Source organism: Anabrus simplex, chromosome 12 (assembly GCF_040414725.1).
Source record: "Anabrus simplex isolate iqAnaSimp1 chromosome 12, ASM4041472v1, whole genome shotgun sequence".
Classification (NCBI taxonomy): domain Eukaryota; kingdom Metazoa; phylum Arthropoda; class Insecta; order Orthoptera; family Tettigoniidae; genus Anabrus; species Anabrus simplex.
In genome coordinates, this window is record NC_090276.1 from 67,116,323 (window position 1) to 67,137,565 (window position 21,243).

The following is a 21,243-nucleotide window of genomic DNA, read 5'->3' on the forward strand; positions in this document are numbered from 1 at the left end:
TTAACCAGTACAGACGCACACACCACAGGAATGTACCATTTTCCCATTTGTTTGAGATGCCAATAATCACAGCTGAAAAATAGTATCCATAGGATCCTGATGACAACAAGTAAGTTCCGAGGATAAGCAACATAGGAATGCCAAACGCTGAGTTAGTTAGGTCTATAACAGACCGCAGAAGCGCAAACGCTTTCCTTAACTGATATAATCTCTCATTCAAAAGCTGCATGTTAGCTTTAATTTTGGTATTGTTCATGTGAAAGCGTACGTCGTCCCACATCGCTGTACCATTTCTATTCAGCGTTTGTGGGCGGCAATGTTCTAGAGAGTCACTGGCAGGTGTGGAGATGAAAGTACTTGGCAACCGGTTATTCATTTCATATTCACATGATACTTCGCCATTTTGTGAAAGGATAATCTCTTGTTTCAGACAAAGATTTAATAACTGTAGTCGGTTTTTCACGTGAAGTTCTATTTCAATGAACTGCAGGTTCTTAATGAGAATTATTGAATTCACGGCAAAGTTTGTAATGCACATAAACCAGGGCAATTGCCAGTCGATTATGGCAATGTACATGCCAACTGTATCGTAAGCAGAGAAAAACAAGAATAGAGCACTGGGAATAAGTCTGATTCTTCCATTCAGATTGTTTATATCCTCAGGCAGGTACTGGTCTACCAAGCGCAAGAGTGCGATAATATCTTCTTGGAGATCGCGGCTGAATATCATGTGAGAAATGAAGCACATGAAACTTGTCAGAATAATGGAATAATACTGAAGAACTTGGCTCACGATGTCAGTTATATTCGAGAGAACATCGTATTTATAGTAGTTCATTACAAGAAATGCATGTAATATTAGCGAAGACACAACACAAAATGAATGCAAGAGCTCCATTTTTGTACGAACTGTTCGAGAGTAATCTCTGTCCCTTCCGTGTAGTGGAGCCAACGCAAATAATCTGGCGACAAACGTTAGAGGATTCACTGCTTCGAGAACGTCACAGGAACGAAATAACCGCGTCATTATTCGTATCTATCTTAGTACGAGATGAGGACGAGTGCTGAGTGAAGAAAGCGAAAGCGAGCTTTACATTAGGAACTGACTCAATAACCTAATGGTGTTTTGTTGTCATATCGATCTGTTCACATAGTGACAAGCGCCGCAGAACAGGTGTGAAATATCGCATAAAATATGTATTACTGTAGTAACATAGTATGACGTCCGATCATGCATGGAGTATAACTTAACTCATATAAGTCTTGTATTGATTACTGATTAATAACTTGCTAGTAATACACTAATCTTCTAAAAATCTTTGTTTTACAATACAATTATTCTAACCACATATTCATTATTCGTCTAACAAAGTTATTATGAAAGTGATCATTTTTATTTGGTCATTTCTAAAAAGTTGATGTCATTTTTAGAGACATTTAGGGGTATTTTTTGGATTTTTTAGGTCACCAACATTCAGGCCCTAATCCTTAATTGGTCTCCGCTTCATGATCATTCAGGCGACCATAGGACACAGCCTGCACGATTGTAAGGTAACATCGTCTGAATGTGACTGAATACAATGTGAGAAAGAAGTACACAAAACTTGTCAGAATAATCTAATAATATTGAAAATATCTGCTGACATCATGAGTTATATTTGAGACAAGGCCATCGAGAGTGTTGTTCATTATAAGAAATATATGTAAGATTTAGTAAGGACAGAACATAACATGAATACAAGAGTTCTATTTTCGTACGGACTGTTCGAGAGTAGTGTTTGTCCTTTGTGTGTAGTGGAGTCATCACAAATAATCTGGTGACAGACGTCAGAGGATTCACTGCTTCTAGCTCGTCACTAGGGCGAAATATTCGCGGCATTCTTCTTATCAGTATGACCACGATTTGAGTATGATAGGCTAACTATTTCGTTGTGTGACGGGACGGCAAACTTTACCTTCGAAAGGGACTAATTAAAGTAATGGTGCTTTCTTGCTGAATCGATCAGTTTTATAGTGAAAACAGTCGACGAAACACAATATGGATAAGTAATATGCTTTCCTCCCAACATCAGAGTCCCATTTTTGACTGTTAAATGTACTCTGGTAATTACTGTGTTAAGAAGAAGTTTTTTTTGTACAATCAACATAATTAAAAAGAGTAATCAGAAGGAGAAAATATAATTTGTCCGAAACTTGTAATGATGTAAGGCGTGACAATGAAAGACTCACTAGACCTCGCGTATTTTCTACCGCCGAGGTCGGACGATAACAAAAGTTGACCAAGGGAGGTCGACAAGAAAGATGAGAAAGTGAGAGAGAGAGAGAGAGAGAGAGGAGGCGGAAGTGATGACAGGCTCAGCCAGAGGAAACGTGGCCGCCAAACCACGCCCCAAATTTCAAGGCACCTTGTCTAACTTCTTGCCGCCCATTAAAAGAGGCAGATTATACCCAAGTTGTTTTTCTACCAATTCGACCCTCTGGAGAATACAAACCCTTAGATGAATCAGTTCGTTTATTTTAAAAGAAAATAATTACCGTGGCTGGTATTTAGTGTGCGACAAAATGTTTCATAATGTCTGCCTCTGTGGATCCGTGGTAGAGTGTCGGCCTCCGAATCCCAAGATAGCGGGTTCAAACCCGGCAGAGGTAGTGGGATTTTTGAAGGGCGGAAAAAAGTCCATTCGACACTCCATGTCGTACGATGTCGGCATGTAAAAGATCGCTGGTGATACATTTGGTATTTACCTGACAAAATTAATTAAATCTCAGCCATAGACGCCCAAGACAGATCCGGTTTAATCTGTCTGCCATCTAGCGGACCTAGAGTAAAACGGAACGTCGAAATTGACGAGCAGACAGCCAGATGGCGTCAAATCGAAATGGCTGCACACGGTAGCTGAGGCCATACGATTATTATTATTATTATTATTATTATTATTATTATTATTTAACGATTGTGTTTATGTTATCAGTGATGATGATGATGATGATGATGTTTGTTGTTTAAAGGGGCCTAACATGTAGGTCATCGACCCCTAATGTACGAAATGAGGCAAAATGTAATGACAGTTTAAAAGTCCTATAGCATCCACTGACCAGAATTCAAAAAGTGACGATCAAGAATGAATGGATGGAAATGAATTTAAACAATCAGTGGAGCCGAACCGCAATGCTCCACATTACAAGAACTATCGTAAAATAATAGTATTACTGAAAAATGGACTGCTGCTAAAGCACAATCCTGAATCGATCATGCTTGTTCTCTAAAGAGGTCCAAAATGCAGGTCATCGGTCCCTCATAATGGTATTTATGGCTAGTAAAGTAGAACCGTGCTATTTGGCACGTTGCGGTACTAATCAAAAGTAGCGTAGACTCGCGGTATTCCACACATACAGTAGTTCGGCATTAACAAGAGCACTTTTGGTGGGTCATTTAGCTTCAAGTTTGGATGTGATGTTCGGACTTCATCAATGTTTCAAATTACGATTTTAAATTGTGGAATACCAAAGTGTTTAATTTATTATTGCTATATATATTCTTATGTTTTCCAATTGTAGCGTGGTTGAAGATGACCCAATATATACGGGGTCCAAACTAGTCCCAGTTTTATAAGACAATCTACAAGCTTATGTTATTATTGGTGGACCCTTCTCTACCATTTGATAGTTATTGTACTACTCACAGGTGTCCGATTCGTTGGCTGAATGGTCAGCGTACATGCCTTAGGTTCAGAGGGTCCCGGGTTCGATTCCCGGCCGGGTCGTGGATTTTACCTTAATTGGTTAATTCCAATGGCACGGGGGCTGGGTGTATGTGTTGTATTCATTATCATTTCATCCTCATCACGGCGTGCAGGTCTCCTACGGACGTCAAATAGAAGAACCTGCACCTGACGAGCCGAACCCGCCCTGGGATATCCCGGCACTAAAAGCCATACTCCATTTCATTTTACTCACAGGTTCTGTAATACGCGGGTGTAACGCAGACCTATGGTGTTTCTCACATTGCGGCGCCACTTACAGGCAACGCAATCCTGTGACGTTTCTCACATAGTGCATAGGCAAGGCACACCCACGATGTCACTCTTATAGTGGTACTAATCACTGGTACTGTAAATCCAACTTAGATTCACCCTCTGTTGCTACTAATCACAAACTTATTGTGTACCTAACATAGTGGTACTACTCGCAAGTAAAGGCTACCCATGGTGTTCCCCGCGCGATGGTACTAATTACAAGTAGTTTAATGGTTATAATTAGATCACCCCCTTTGTCGCCCCTTTTAGTCACTTCTTACGACAGGTAGGGGATACCGAGGGTGTATTCTTCGTCTCCGACTTCCATCTACAGGTTATATATGTTATCAGTTAAGTCATGCTTTAACTACTTACGTCATACCACATTTTGACTCGAGCATCTTGACTCAAGGCTTAGCAAATCATAAAATGGTCCATTTACAATCATAAACTATATTCTGCGTATAGATTACAGTAATTCAACTAAAAATTAAAATATCAGACGCTAACATCAAGAAAAAACATTCCAAATGCGCACAGAGAAATGTATGTCCTTTTGAAATTAACTGGAATTCATCCCTCACAATTTTTTTTTCCAACCTGGCCTTTTACCTTTCCCCCCTCTCTTCGAAAAATGATGCAAGGTGCCCTCCTTCTCTTGCCTGGAAGTAAATCCCTGTTTTCTTTGCTTGAATCTGTTGTCCCTCTTCATTGTTTGCTTTCTCATATCAAGATGAAGTTGCATCAGAACGACGAAAGTACCTGATAACCATGAGATGATGCATACAAAGAGCCACACTAGGCATTTACGGACAGTGTGAACTCTCTCCGAAATATGCATTGAAATGTAAAAATGTTGCTGACTGAGTTTCACAAACTGGTCTACAAAAAAGTGTGTGCGGTTCACGAACTCGTACACTCTTTGTGTTTTAGATGAAATCATTTAGTGATTAAATCAGTTACTAACAAGTTACAAAACCAGATGGCGAGATTATTCCTCCATCCATCCAGCTCATTTGTTGAAATATCAGAAAATATTGAAAAAATATTACACTGAGAAAGCATACTTGTGTAAGTTGTCTATTTTATTTTAACACTGATGGCATCAGGGGAAGAAAGTTCCTCATTTTACACCTAAAGGAGAATAGTGCACACGACTAGAAGAATACTCATAGGATGAAAAAATGAAAATCCACAGCCTGCTTATCAGTCTTTCGACCGGTCAGAAAGCCTGTCGCACTCCTCTGGGACAATGATAAATGACTGACAGATGGAAAGAAATGATATTCGAGAGTCTTGCTGGGTAAAAGCCAAGGATAAGACTGAGACAGGTCAATGAAAATAACAAAATTGCTCTAGGCTATACCAGAAGACATAGTGCACTCTAAACAATAAGTCCCGCCAGCAAAGGCACTGACAAAAGAGTAGCGTTACAAAAATGTTGGAAAGTTTGGGTTGAGAAGTTTTGAGAGAAAGGAGACGAGCTGCTTGACTAAGTGGTATGTTCCCAGCTGTGAATGAAGAGGTGGTGTGGAATGACATCTGTAGACGAATAAGTTTCACTGGTGTGTTTAAAAGTAGGAAAGATCACAACATAGGGATAAATCTGGAATTCGAAAGGACAAATTGGGGCAAATATTCTTTTATAGTAAGGGGAGACTTTACCAAGGGAGGTGTATAATATATTTCTAATTTCTTTGCAATCGTTTTTGAAAAGGCTAGGAAAAACAACAGATAGGGAATCTGCCATCTGGACGACTACCCTAAATGCTGGTCAGTAGTCAGTGAATGACAGACATTGTTGGGCTCAGTGAGAGAGCATATCATTGCTTTCCAAACCAACATCTTACCTAATACTTTCGAGTCTCAACAACACCGGTAGTTACTTCGTCCTAAACACTAATCCTACTCCAACACTGTTCCAGTTCTCACTTCTTCGTAAATAACCTCCCTTTAGGCTTTAACGTTGATGATGATATGATTGTCTAAAGGGTAGAACATGTGGATAATGAGCGGGCGATGCCATGAGATGAAATTATAATTAATGATTCACTCTGTGGACGAGACGAATATGTTTATGAATTTAAAATAACAAATACGCATTTGTTGCCATTGATGCCTTCACGGTCCGTACTTATAGGCTTTCTGACCTATATCGTGTCAAGAAAATAAGGTGAAATTCTGGTACGTTTCGCAGAGAACTTTGCTCTGCGTCATAAGAAAATCTCGACTGTCCACGAGGAAGGCTTCTTAAACAATGAGCTTTGAATTTAGACATTATAATATAAGTGGAAATGGTACGTTCATTCGTCACCAGATGGTTCCCCGGACGGGTTAAGCGCTAGCGGTTGAAGCGGAAGCTGACGGAACCATCAGAATCAGTCTAAGAGGGTCACATAACATAACAGGTGTACGCAACATATGACATTGACAGGTGTATGACACAAGCCCGGAATGAAACATCTGGCGATAAAGAACGTACAAATTTGGAAAACACAGAAACGAAATAAGAATAGTGAAGGGGCAGGGAAGGGAACTGCCTACGTAAATCATTAATGGCTGGCAATAGCTGTACCTGGAGGCCGAGTCTAGTGTGCTGTATTTCCAGGCTTTTAATATGTCGCAGGCAATGCTATACCATACTTTTCTTGAACATGGTCTCTTGCTCCCTTATAGCATTTGCTGCTCATCTCAATCATCTAATGTTAAACTCTGTCCTTGAACTTCCAGTCATGCTGTATTCTCACTTCACCTTTGAATGTACTATTGTTTTACATATGCGTATTTTCGTGTGGTGGTGTTTACAACTAACTTAGCAATCGCAAGTTGTTAGGGACGAATTTCAACTTTAATCTTCTAAGAATTTTACAACAGAATTGCTTCCACAAATACTACATTGCAACATTGACCGTAAAACAGAACACACAGATATTACACCTTTAAAAAATTTCATAAATGTGTTCGAAATTGAACTCAATTCACTTAAGAGGAAAGTACAACTTAATGGTTAAAATTTGTATTTTTCAATTTAAAGTTTTCTTCAAATACTGAAATATTCTATTTAAAATCGTAAAAATAATGTTGTGCAAAAATAAGTATCACTACTACTTCAAGAAGTATAGGAAATGTTTCGGCTTTTAATGGTTGGGGAGAGGAAGAGAATGAGAGAAATAAGCAGGATAAAGAGTTTGTAGCTCTCTAATGTATCAGGATCAGCTCAGGACTAGTATCCAAGTTCCACAAAGTTCACCACCAAACTTTGTTAAGGTGAAACTGAAGCATTTTTCTTGTTGTTCCGCTATTATTGTACAGTACTCGAAAGGTGTGTAGATTCGATCAAATTTATTTTATCTTCCATTTAAAAATTTCCAAGTCTCTGCCATAGAAGATGAGCGGATGTTCCCTTTTTGAGGGGTTATATTGGAAAGAATACGACCCTAAACAAGCCGACTTATTTTGTAGTTTATATTTTCTGTGAAAACGATTTGTGAACAAATGTGGCTGTCTAACCGTTTTACTGTAGGTAAATCACATTTTACATCATTTACATTGTTCTTTGCAGTTCCATCTTTGTACATATCGCAAGGATGTAGACTCTGTCTGCAAGGAAACATAAGTGAACGTTGGAATAAAGTGTGTTATTTCATGAATCATCTCTTGAAACCGCGTCGCTGGAACTCCTACAAGGAGGGCCTGAGGTGAACGAGACAAGATAAATACAACAAAAATAATCGTATTTTGGCTGACTCTTAGTGAACATTCAACGAATGAATTTCAAGCCCACTGAAGGAAGGACACATTATTGCATGGACGGCAATAACTGTATGTTACGGATTCAACATTACATTTAAGTGCCAACTGTTATATCTCAGTGAAGACAATTAAACTCGAATGAAGCCAGTGAAATATGTAACCCTTCAACTAACAACATTACATCATCAATTATATCATAAAACCAAACCAAACCCCATGGCACTACAGCCCTTGAAGGGCCTTGGCCTACCAAGCGACCGCTGCTCAGCCCGAAGGCCTGCAGATTACGAGGTGTCGTGTGGTCAGCACGACGAATCCCCTCGGCCGTTATTCTTGGCTTTCTAGACCGGGCAATTATATCATACAACATATGAATATTGAATAAGAACCAAAATATTGAATAAAAGTGTGTGTAATGTATATTCTATTCAATTAAGGGGAGTTAGAATATCCTATCTACTCCACATTTAAAATCTGTGCTTTGGTGCATGACAATGATAAACGTCATCGTGTGTAATCTTGAGTTACTGGTGTTTTGTGAGTTTACTCGGCATGAAATGCCCATGTGGATCCTAAAATAGACCTGCTTGCCACCATGGGTGATTTAGGAACCATTACACAATGACTGCTTACATTTGTTCGGTATAAAACTACATTAAAATGCTCACAGTTCGAGTAGATTGATTTTTGAAGTAGATAGCAAAGCAGAACTGGGAAATACTGTGCAAAAAATGAGATCTGATATTAAGCGTGATCGTGAGATACGGGTAAGAGGAAGGGTATGGGGATTAGTTGAGTTCCACTAGAAATCAAGCGATCTCCTTCAGGCTCTTTGAAATAATTTTAGGTAATTGACGAAATTTGGAATATTCTCCGTTGAACAGTTTATAAGACAAAGGCACGTATTCAATTCAAATTACCCAAATGCTAGAAGCTACGATCAAAATAATGCATTGCAAACAGTCACGCAACGAGGCACTTAAATACTAACACAGTAACCAGACATACTTCTTGTCACAACAAAAGCTAATCTGTGTCTACAAGACAGAAAGACCCTTCCTAATCGGTTGATATTAACAACAAAATCACATTAAAATAGGATTGGCTATCATTTGGTACTTTTGCGACTGGTGCTCTCACCTCGCACACAATTAGCCTAGCTTGTCACTCTCGTATCAGATTTGTCACATAGTGGATGTAATGCAAGAATCATAAGTCCCGCTTTTCCATCACTTCACGTTTAACTTGAATTCTTGCATTTCAGAATGTATTTGTAACTTCGGAACATGTCACCGAACTTGGCTGCGTTTTGCCAGGCTTCACATAATTTCCCGACTCTGCGCCACATCTACATTTCAATTAACTGCAGTCGCCTATAGGGCCCGCTCTTGGAGACTGTAAAGTAGCACCGGAACCACATAACACTTGACGACAGGTACAAAGATTCCAGTTGGATGTCCTGATTGCACCCAAACTTCTTGCAATGCAAATTCTAGTTTTATGTCTACATCCGTGCCTAATCCTTACGTCAACGAGGATCCTAGAAACTAGAACCACATTATAAATTCCACTTCCATCCAATGCAATAATAGCGATGGTGTTGATTTCTTCCTCCTGATAACAATGAATTTATTTTTATGAATGTTTACGTCAGGATTGAATTCCCTGCTTACTTCACTGATGCTGTTCAGAAGAGTTGAATTTCAACAACATATTCAACAAGTATCACGATGTCGTCCACATATCGGATGAAGTTTATTTCCTTCGTGTTGATTTCGATTCTTTTTGAAACTTCAGCAAGGATGATTCTGAAACTGATTTCAGATATGAGTTATTCCGTAAATGACACTTTCTCATATCAGGATCCAGTTGCTCAACAATAGACACACACACGTCGCCAAGAAATTTTAAATTATTTTCTGTGGCATTATAATGGTTATAATGCCACAGAATGTCTCCAGTGAGTGAACATGACGACTCATTCCTTGGAAGTGAGGACGTCAGACGTTGATTTCAGCGAGGCTTTTTAGCTGTGAAGTGAACTGTACTGCGAAGAGTATACGCTCTGAGAAAACGTTGTACAACCAGAGATCGTCACACCACCTGGCTATGCGTTGGAGTGTTTGAGTAAACGGAAAACTGTGCAGTGCGGAAAAATCACACATGAATACATAATAATTGTAAATACTGGTTAAATAAATTTAGTGGATAGTAAAACAGGCTACAATTATGGGTGGAGATTTTACTTTTGAGGACACTGCTAATATTTGGGTATCTCCAGTGAGAGTGCGGCATCAAATTACACTTATATGGCATGATCTACTTAACATTTACTACAGAGCATTCAATTCTAACCCCGTACCATGATCACATCAATTGCAGCTTCCAGTTCTAAACTGCAACATGATGACGAGGTACGTTGCTGAGGCACCGATGAAGGAGTACAGAAGACTACAGTTGATAGGAAAGAATCCATTCGCTCTGAAACTTAACTTCGACTGAGAGATTTCTTCAGCGAATGACCTCAGCTCACTAACAGTTTCTTCATCCACTGTCCGCAGAAGAAGCAACTTATCTACGAAGAATAGTGACTCTTCAGCCTCACTGTTTACTAACTCACCTGTCAGAGTCAGTAGCAAGACCATAGAAATGTGAAAGATCAGCCAGTACACACTGACAATGAAGGTGGACGACTGAGATAATGTTGATTCAGTGGAAATACGAAGAATCGCTAACGAAGCTGAATATTGTAAGGATACGACTGATATGAAGTTAGTACAAAAAATAAATATTAGAGGAATACCAAACGATGAATTGGTGACGTCTATTACTGAACATAAAACAGAATATACCTTCCTCAAATTATAGATTCTCTCAAACTGAAACTGCTGGAGAATTCTCGGATCTTCCTTCCTTTTGACCAAAAGGGCATTGTTTATATGAAAATGAACATCGTCCCACTGCAAAGATTCATTCTTGTTCAGATCCTGTGGCTGAAAATATTCTGCACATTTCTTGGGTAGTTTGGAGTTAACAGAAGCTTGCATCCAGTAAACTTGTTTATCAGTATCAGGGTCGTAATCATCTTGTAACAGGATAATTTCTTGTTGCAGACAATAATTTAAATATTTCAATCGATGTCTTACATGGAGTGCTGTTTCTGTAAACTGAAGGATTTTGATGACAACGATTTCATTCATAATGGTGTTTGTAAAAAGGTTAGCCCATGAGAATTCCCACTGTGCTAATCCCATCGGAACAGCGACAATATGAAAGATAGAGAAAACAAAGAACAGAATAATAGGAATAAATTTAATTTTTCCGTTAGATTCCTTTGTTCCTTCAGGTAGGTATTGATCTGCCAAATTCAGCAGTATGTACGCGTCTTCTTGGAAGTGACGGCTTATAGCGAAATACCAGATGAAGCTTAGAAAACTTGCTGTGAATCTCCAAAAGGGTTGAAACACGAGGTTAATAATTTGAGTTACACTCATGGGGAAACTATGAATAATGTCTATTATGAATAAAACAAAATGTGCTACTAGGCACGACAGCACAAATAATGAATATGTGAGTTCCAACTTCGAACGGACTGTCCGAACGTACTTGTCCTTACTGTTTCGCAGAGGTGCCAGTGCGAATATTCTGGCCACGAACATCAGAGGTTTCACCGACTCAAACACGTCACAGGAGCCAAAAATTTCGACCATTGTTCGTATTTTTGTGATACCCGATGCTATAGAAGTACGACTTACACGGCTCATCGATATACACTGAGGTGAAGTACATTATAAAGGAACACATTAGCCTAATGGATTTTATCATTCTTATCAGTGTCATCTTGTGCTTATTCATCAATGGTTCAATTAATTATCTTGATGGAAAATAGTCGTTGTCATTGTTTGCATGTCGGAAGAAATATAATCTTCCTAAAACATCAATTTAATTATATAAGAGTGCAAAAAGTCTCAACTGGCAGTTGAAGACAACATCAACATTGATAATCGATCTATACCTTTCCATTCTAGAACACTTTGAAATTAATCGTTCATCCTCTGAATTAATAATACAGTTAGACCACTCTTCTTGGCTCTAACATCATAACTCATCGTCCATCGTACGCTTGACACTAAAACTATTACACGGAGTATCTAGAGATTCTACTTTGCTCGACTCCTTGGTTGAATGGTCAGAGTAGTGCAAGTCGACAGGTTCGATTCCGGGTGTATTTATCCGCATCTGATTCATTTCTCTATGCCAGGAGCTGGATGTTCGTGATCACCTCAATAACAAATTAATGTTATTTGTATATAAGACATCAAACCCCCAACCAGCACAGAAACTCGCAGTTGTGAATGCATTCCTCCACATAGAGTTACCTTCGAGAAGGGAATACTGCTGGAAAACTGGGCTTCATCAACGTTAGTGATAAGCTCCAGATAATTAGGAAATGATCAGCAATAATTAGAAGATACATGAATTGTACATTCAAAGAATGTTGCTGTCAGTGGCAACTGGGAATTGTTCTCCCTTGCAGTCGGACACCTTCTTTCATTCGAGTCATATTTTATTCTTTTTTAAATAGTTATTCGACCTCATAGGATCACACAACAACCTCATGGTTTTTCTCTATGAATGGAGTTTCTTCTGCGTCCAATGCTGGCCTGTTTCCGTTGTTCATTTGTCCAGGTTCTTCGGACCTTATTAATTCTTTCTTCGACTTCAAACCCTTCCAAATTTTTTACAGTGTTCCCGAATTTTCTTGTCTACCATTTGGACCTCCGAGATGTTTAACCTTTCCATGTCTTTCCGCGTTTCCTTAGTCCATGCTGCAGTGGTCTTCTTTGTCCGGAAGTAATCAAATATCTGCTTGGTAATTCTATTTCCCTTCATTCTATACAAATTTCCTAGAAACACCAGCCTCATTCACTTCATGGTCTCCAAGATTCTCTCTAACTTCCGATAAACTTCTTTACTGCTCCGAAGTTTCCATGCACCTTCAACCTGTACAGCACACATATGTTTTCTGAGGATTCTCCTTTCGAAATATTACTTTATTTTCATTCCGGTCGTCTGTGGGCCACATATGTCAATCACGCAGTATTTTAAGCCTTATCTGCCTTCACTCTCTTCCTGCATATTTTCATCCTTTATCCTACTCCCTTTTTCTGCTCTTCAGTATAGGACGTCCCCTTTCTCACTGGCGTTCCCTCAGTCTCCTAGCAACCACGGAAATTTTGATGGGTTGTCTAAATTGATTTCTGTCCATGATATAATCTTTCGGAACCACTATCTTTGTCAAGTGAAACCTCGTTTCTCGATATTATAATTGAGATGTGGTACTGGCAGAATGCTACGTATAGAAAGAACAAGAAACGCTTCCATTATATACGAACAAAGCATCAATGAACATCTGTCTTCTCGTGTGAGTGAGTGAGTGTTAGCTGCAGTTCCCAGCGACATTGCCAGAAGAAAAGAACAACATTTGTGGAAAGGAATACTATTTTTCAAGGCAAAGTTAAAAGGCAGTAGACCACAAAGAAGATCAGCAAGTAGGTTAGATTGTTAGATCAAGCGAAGAAAAGCTGAAGACCGCTCTGGGCGGAGACTTAATGTCAAGACTTCGAAAGAGAAATGATGACGCAAATGAGATCTCGACGTTCAGCAATGAGAAGAAACGACCACTGATTATCATTCTGATTATTATTATTAAAAGTTTATTAGTACTTTTCGTGTTTATTCAATCCGAATTGGATAACATACAGAAAGAGAAAACTTACACCATTGTTGGATATAATCTCGAAAAACTTGTATTCTCTCAACCACCAGACATTTGAGACAAACATCGAATGTGTGGACTGCCACTACATTTTTGTTATGTTGGTAAGATAACGGAAATATTGGTGGCGATATCAAGGCCAGAAGTGGAAATGGTATCGAATTCCTCCTACTAGAGGCATGCGTTATAGAGTACGAAGAGCCTAACTTAAATAAAATACTTTGACACCCGGCTATATCTTCAAACCACCGAACGTTCTTGTGAAAGATTTTTATATTCTATAACGGAATATGAATGATTCAACCGAGTCTTTTCATGTTCGATCCTCTCTGCCTGTGACTAACGTTCGATTTTCCATAAAAATGAGAGGAACGCGGTTGCAATTAAAATGGCACTTCGAAAAATTGCAATGCTAATTAACAGACTGTTATAATTGGCATTATGCTTTAAAATAATTTGAATTCAATTATTATGCTCTAGTCAAATTGCTATAATAATTTTCGACAACGCGATGAGGTTGCAGTAAGTACACAAGAATACTTTTTTAAATACAGAACGAAGATGTTTGGATTTACAGCTTCATGTTTTAGGGAACTAGTATTGCGTTAATTATTATGATACATGGAGCTCGTACCATCTTTTAAGGAATAATTGAACTGGACATAAAATTTATGGTAAGTCAATATTATATCTTGGGCGGAAAGTGTATGGAACGATCAGGTATTGTACAGAGCTGGAGAAAAGGGGAACCATCCATACAAGGAAGAGGAACTGGCTTGGATACTGGCTACGAAGTGAGTGTTCCCTGATGGATGCTCTTGAAGAATCGCTAAATGGAAGGAGAAGAAGAGGACGTAGAAGGTACCAAGTGATGGATAATGACAAAACAGCAGGAAATTACGAAGTATATAAGAGGATGGCTGCCGTCAGGACTACTTGGAGAGCGACTTTGTGAAGACCTGCCTAAGGGTAGAACACGTTATCATATATATATTATTTCAGTAGCATAGATCCATTTTGCGGCGGTCACATGTAACCGATCGTGACAAATGTGCATTAAAAAGAAAGAGAATAGGCACTAACAGTGACAAATTGCACTCTCATTTCGTATATATTGATAATTTCTTTTAAAAATAAGTTTTAAAAATTGAACGAAGTGTGCGATTTGCAAATACTGTTGCTCTAGGAAAATTCGCGCCATCATTGCTGTCCACTGCACATTTTGGCCGCTGGGACGCCTGTTTTATGTAATTATCAGTTAAGAAAAGAATGGCAGTAAAACCAAAAATTACTTCCGGAACTTTCATCAGTATAATAATGTACTTGCATTTGCTTCCGTTCAAGTGGATGTCATAACTGTTAAAAAATCAAAGATAACATTAAGTGGTAAGTAAGACTGTCTAATATTGTACTGATATGACAATTCCTTAGCTCACAAGTGGTTCACCAGTGGGCTACTCCACCACATACTTTATGAACATGCGAGATTTCTAGCACGGGTTTCCCATTGTTGTATAATTACAATTTTAGATTATTCCGTTAATTTTCAAAGTTTCCTTCTTTGTGTTTCTCAAGTGTCTCAAAGATGTTATTTGTACACTATTTGTATCAATCAAATATACTGTATTTTAATGTAGACCTTCAGCTACAAGCTGACACTTATTTTACTTATTTTACCTCCGATTCTGGCTGTATATCGCTTGACACATTGTAGAAACAGAATATGAATTGTTAAATCTTGACTGAGACTCAGAAGAACAGAGGAGCGATATGCATTTCATTTTGTATTCGAAGTTACCGGCATGCGATTGTTCACTCTTATTCAACTGTAATCCAAAAAATGTGAGACTGCCACTCAGGAACACAGGGTAACTCTATTCATTCTGGCAAGTGCGTTCTAAAAAATTTGCAAGTTACTGATTATAGATATGCTGAGACTGGACCGACTGAAATGGAATATCCATATGTATATTCGAATATCGAATGGAAATCAAAATACGTCCCTATTTCCATTCTAGAAAGATTTGTACGACTGGACCACACTGCTTGAAGTAATCCATCACCAAAGATTGATAAAATCAAACAATTGATGATATGTTGTCATTCATTATTCATTTATTAATTTTGGTTGCTAAAATAATTCATCAATGTAAAGTTCAAGTGCCTAATAAATTGAGCTCCAAAATTAAAGTCGTCCTGTATGATTGAGCCATTCACTACCACAAGCCATAAACGTGAAAATAATGTACAACACATAATTTTTAAAGTGATGTTCCAAAGAATGGTACGTCTAGGTTACTGGAATGTTCAGAATTATTATTGGTTAATAATAGTAATATAATGTGCTGAAGGGTTAATAACACCTCAGGTAAGTATCGATGGCTAGCGGGAATTTCACTGGGAGGAAGAGAATGTGGTAGATATCCAGGACACAGAAATATGCTCGCATTTCAAGGTTCGTATTCTTTATTTCAACTTGAATGATGTGAAAATTGTTCAATCGTGTGCATTAATAGACATATCAAGAGAAATGCTCTAACATTTCGTAAAGGGTGTCAAACACTCATGAAAGTACAACTAAGAAAACATTCAATATTTCAGAAACTACTTGATTTTGTTTTGTGTACATTAATATTTAGAAACTACAAATTATTGAAATGATATTTTCTGTTAATAGCATTACAAATATAGTTCCCATATTTTCCAAATTAGAGTAAAAATGGCAATTTTTTCACTGAACATGAACTCAGAACCAAAGTATATAATATCGTGAGATTAACAAATACAGTTATGGAGATTTTAGAAACATTCGCATTTTGATTTTTCGAGAGAATGTATTGTTCGTGATATTTCGCCAGTTACAACATTAATTTATGAAATCGTCGGGAATATCTACGGCTGCTGAAATCTGTCAAATAGTAAAACCTTAAAATAATCATTTGATTACTTGTTTATTTTTTCATCGTGATAGCCGGAGATATTTCATGGGGAGAGGCACAGAGTTTGTAACAATGTATCGCGCAGGAAAATCGGTGTTATAGCCACACACCCTGGCTCAGTGTCTGTCACCATTACACATCCAACCATCTGATGGAAAAATAGTGCGCAACAGGTGATGGAAATCTATAACAAAAGGGTTCAGGATTTACCGAACGACTATTTGTGCTATGAGAAAAAATCCCTGCTCGTTGTTAAAATTGTGTGGGAAGTATAAAAATTCGAGGAAACTTTCATCAAGCAAGTGAGCAATGAATTATCAACGGATTACTTAGTATCGTGAAAAATCATCTGCATCGTACTCATCGGGAAAGATCACAGTATATCTTGTCCAGACGATAACAAGCATTAAGTCTGTGAATTAAAAGTTTATGTAATTTGAAAGCTTTTCAGTCTGTTAAACACTAATTAAACATCTATAATACTTCAACATACCTGCAAAAGACAGCATTAAACAAAGACTGACATATTTCGTTCTAGAAAGAACATCATCAGTTTCCGTCAAGTCACGCTATCTTAATTCAAATTGAAGCAAATGGTTTAGTACTGCACAACTATTTATGTTTAAATCCTTTTAATATCATTTAATATCTGAAAGTTCGAACTTATCTCAATGAAGTGCTTGAGTAGTGCTTCTTAACTCCTTTCTAAACTAACAAAGAGTACGAGGTGATGCCATTGCTCTGTCATTGGCGCGTGTGTCGCTTACTTCCCGTTACCTAGTGCTTTCAGTGATTTCAGCAATAATAGTAATGTTATTCGCTTTACGTCCACTAGCTACTTTTAAGGTCTTCGGAGACTCGGAGGTACCAGAATTTAGCTCCGTAGGAGTTCTTTTACGTGCCAATAAATCTATCGAAATGAGGCTGACTTATTTCAGCACCTGTCAAGTTGGGGTCAGAAGGCCAGCACCTCACCCGCCTGAGTCACTCATTCTGGCGATGATATCAAAGACTACTTTGGATTTTACTTTCAATATTATTATTATTGTTATTATTTTTATTAATTTTTAAGTTATTGCTATTATTGTATTTTAATATTTTCGGAAAGCATATAGAGATTGTTAATAAGAGTTTAATGGGCTGGGTAGTTTATTGGTAATTTTCTATTACGTCATATTCTGGTGAGGTCAAGGCCATTCCCAGAAGTATATTTTAGATTCTTCTTTCTCTTCTTATTATTATAATTATTCTTATGGTATTTGTAGTTTATTCTTAAAACTAGTATTATTTGAAAGAAAATTATTATATTCTTTCAAGGACGAAACACGTCATTCTTCGTTTGATAATGTGCTTTTTCTACAGGTATATTCTAGTGTTTTCCGTGGTTTCCCATTTTCACACCAGGCAAATGCCGGGGCTGTCCCTTAATGAATGCAACGGCCGCTTCCTTCCAATTCCTAGGCCTTTCCTATCCCATCGTCGCCATAAGACATATCTGTGTCGATGTGACGTAAAGCAAATAAAAAAAATTCTAGTGTTGTAGGTGTATCAATTATTGTTCGACAACAAGAAAATAATTAAATGTACATTGAGTGAGTCGACACTGGAGGTTATGGCTTACTTCTTAACAATTTTTCATGTTTGGGAAGCTGCTTTTCTTGTCTTTAAAATGCCTTTAACTGTTTCATTTCTTCATCCTTCTTCTTTCTTGTTTGCATGTACGTATTGTACATAGCGATCTATAGCTGTAGTAAGCCTGACTGAAAATGAAATATTTAATATTTATTTTCATTATTATTTTTTGCAAATTTAACAACAAACAGCGTGCAAGGTGCAGGCCAGTGGCGTGTACATGTGCCACGCCATTGTGCTGAGCCGAGCATACATCTCTTCACTAAGGTACAAACGAAAAACTACCGAGGGTGTACATCAGTACAGAGGCAAAAGTAAGGTTTGATCCACCTGACTAACTTAAGAAATGAAATGATTGTTTTAGTGGATGAAAATCTTCGTAAATGGAGCTAATCTATGTCAATGAGCTGCATTAAAATTATTCGTAGTTAAATGGACATTTCTAGACACTGAGGAAAAATACATATTCAAAGTATGTTTTTGTTTTTACACTACTGAAACAGGAATACAACTGATTGCTCTTAAACTTAAGAAAATAAAGTTATTTTCATATGATTTTGAGAAAACCTGGCAAAACACATACACCACCTATTTACTTACAATATTAATCCATTGCATTTGTAACTTGCAGGAATAATAATTTGTTTACTTAATATATAGAACAGAAATTATAAAGTACCTTACTAAAAATGAGAAATTTTTTTTGAATGTAACCGATTTTAGTTAATCTTTTCTGATCTTGAAATGCAGCATTTCATACTCTTGACTTACTATGAAAAACGGTAACATGTATTTTGCAACACTTTTAGGTAGATAATGTGCATTAAAATGCCACCGTTATTGTACGAGATACGTATTAGTATTACACTTGTAACAATGCAAGTAACGACACAACTGGTCACTGATTAAATAAAACAAAACTGAAACAATTTTTGTCGTACTGAACTTTGTTTGTAATATCAATGAACACTGTAAACTAATGTCACTTCCACCAACAAACCTTGGGTTAATTTGCATTCGAGTCGTCACCATTTTCCGTCAGTACTTAACTTCCTTCCGACAATCAATCCAGTCGCATATAACAAGTGTGATTCGCCGCTGAGACTAATTTGAGTACACTTTCGAGATCCTTCAACTTGTATTGATTGATACCACGCCACATAGGACACAACGTAGACAAAGGAAAAATAACAAACAACTTTAATTATAGAGCATGATATTACAAACCATTTGAAAAACATCACTTTTTCGGAATTTAAGGCACAAATACCGCGTGGTTAAAACGCATTTGATTGCATCCGGTAGATAGTGAGTTTGAACCCCACTGTCAGCAGCCGTGAAGGTGATTTCCGTGGTTTCCAATTTTCACATAAAATGCTAGGGCTGTGCCAAATTAAGGCCACGGCCGCTTCCTTCCCACTCCCAGCACTTTCCTGTCCCATCGTAGCCATAAGACCTGTCTGTGTCGGTGCGACGAAAACAAATTGTACAAAAACACATCTGCGTATCTTGAAGACAAAATAGAACTGTTGTACAAATTAAACAGAATCCAGCACAACTGTCCTCGAACCAAGAAAGAGGCCATTCAAGTAGATGATGAACCATCCAAAATTAAATCATTTTGTAACCGTCATCTAATTTGATTTGTTCGGGTGTGTCGTAATTTATGTAGCCTTTTGGAGCTTTCTTTCGCGATTTCATGGCACAGCTGCAAAATACTTAGTCTCATCAAATGACATTTCTTGGTTTGCTTCGGAGGAATGCTTACCTACAGCTGAAATTTCCGCACCTTGTCAGTGTGATGGAGATGTTGTTCGAGTTTGGTAAAAATTAGTCATTTGGTTTCGGCTTCGTAGCAGACAGTGCAATAACATTAGATGAGACAAACTCTAGGAGCCTGTGACTGTACAGTGTCCTCGACTGGTTACAGATAACGTTTCGATTTCCAAAAAATACACTTAGTTCAGTATAGCATGAGACCATTTGGTTTCTTGAAAAATAAACGTGTCAATTCTCAAAGTTTTTGTGGAGGAGACATGAAATTAGTTTATCTCATAATCTATAATAATTTGCATGATCATCATTATTTCCTCATTTATCTTCATATCATCATTACACTATTAGGAGCTTCCAAATTCAAACTGCAACATAATGACTAGGTAAGTTGTAGAGGCACCAATGAAGGAGTACAGGAGGCTGGAGTCGATGGAGAAGAACCTATTTACTCTGAAACGTAACTTGGAGTGAGATATTTCTTCAGCGAAGAACCGAAATTCACTGACTGTTTTACTATCCACATTTTGCAGAAGAAGGAACTTCTGCACCAACATTAGAGTCTTATTGTCTTCGCTATTCATCAATTCACCGGTGAGCGTCATCAGCAAGACCAGAGAAATAAAGTACATCACAGAACCAAAAGCGATACACATGGATGAAAACTGGTCAGCTTTCCACTCCTTTATGTTGCCAAGAAGTAGCAATGTCGCCCGATTTTGAAAGACTGACGTTGACATGAACAGAGAACTAAAGATGAGTAGGAGAGGAATACCAAATGTAGAATTGGTTACTCCTACAACTGAACGTAGAATAGAATATATCTTCCTAACCTGAAATGTCCTCTCATTCTGAAACAACAGGGGGTTCCTGAGATTACTCCTTCCTGTAATTCCAAAAGTATTGTTCATATGAAATCGAACGTCATCCCACTTCAAAGTGGCATTGTTGTTCATAACTTGTGGCCGGATACCTTTCACCCACTTGCTGTAACACCTGCCGGGTGGAGAATATTTCATCCAATAAATCATCTTATTTGTGTTAAAAATATTATGCTCCTGGAACAGGATTGTGTCTTGCTGAAGGCAATAGTTTAAGAACTTCAATCGGCATCTCACGTGAAGTACTACTTCAGTAAATTGAATAATTATGGTGATTATAATTTCATTGAAATCCAGTGAATGAAACAAATATTCCACGACCATTTCCCATTTATTAAGTTGTTTAAAATACCGATAGTATTGAAAACATTGATAGCAAGGAGAAGAACAATTGACCCAGCCCTCATTTTTGCATTAACTTCGTCCATGAACTTATAAAAGTACTGATCTGCCAAATTCAACAAGATGTA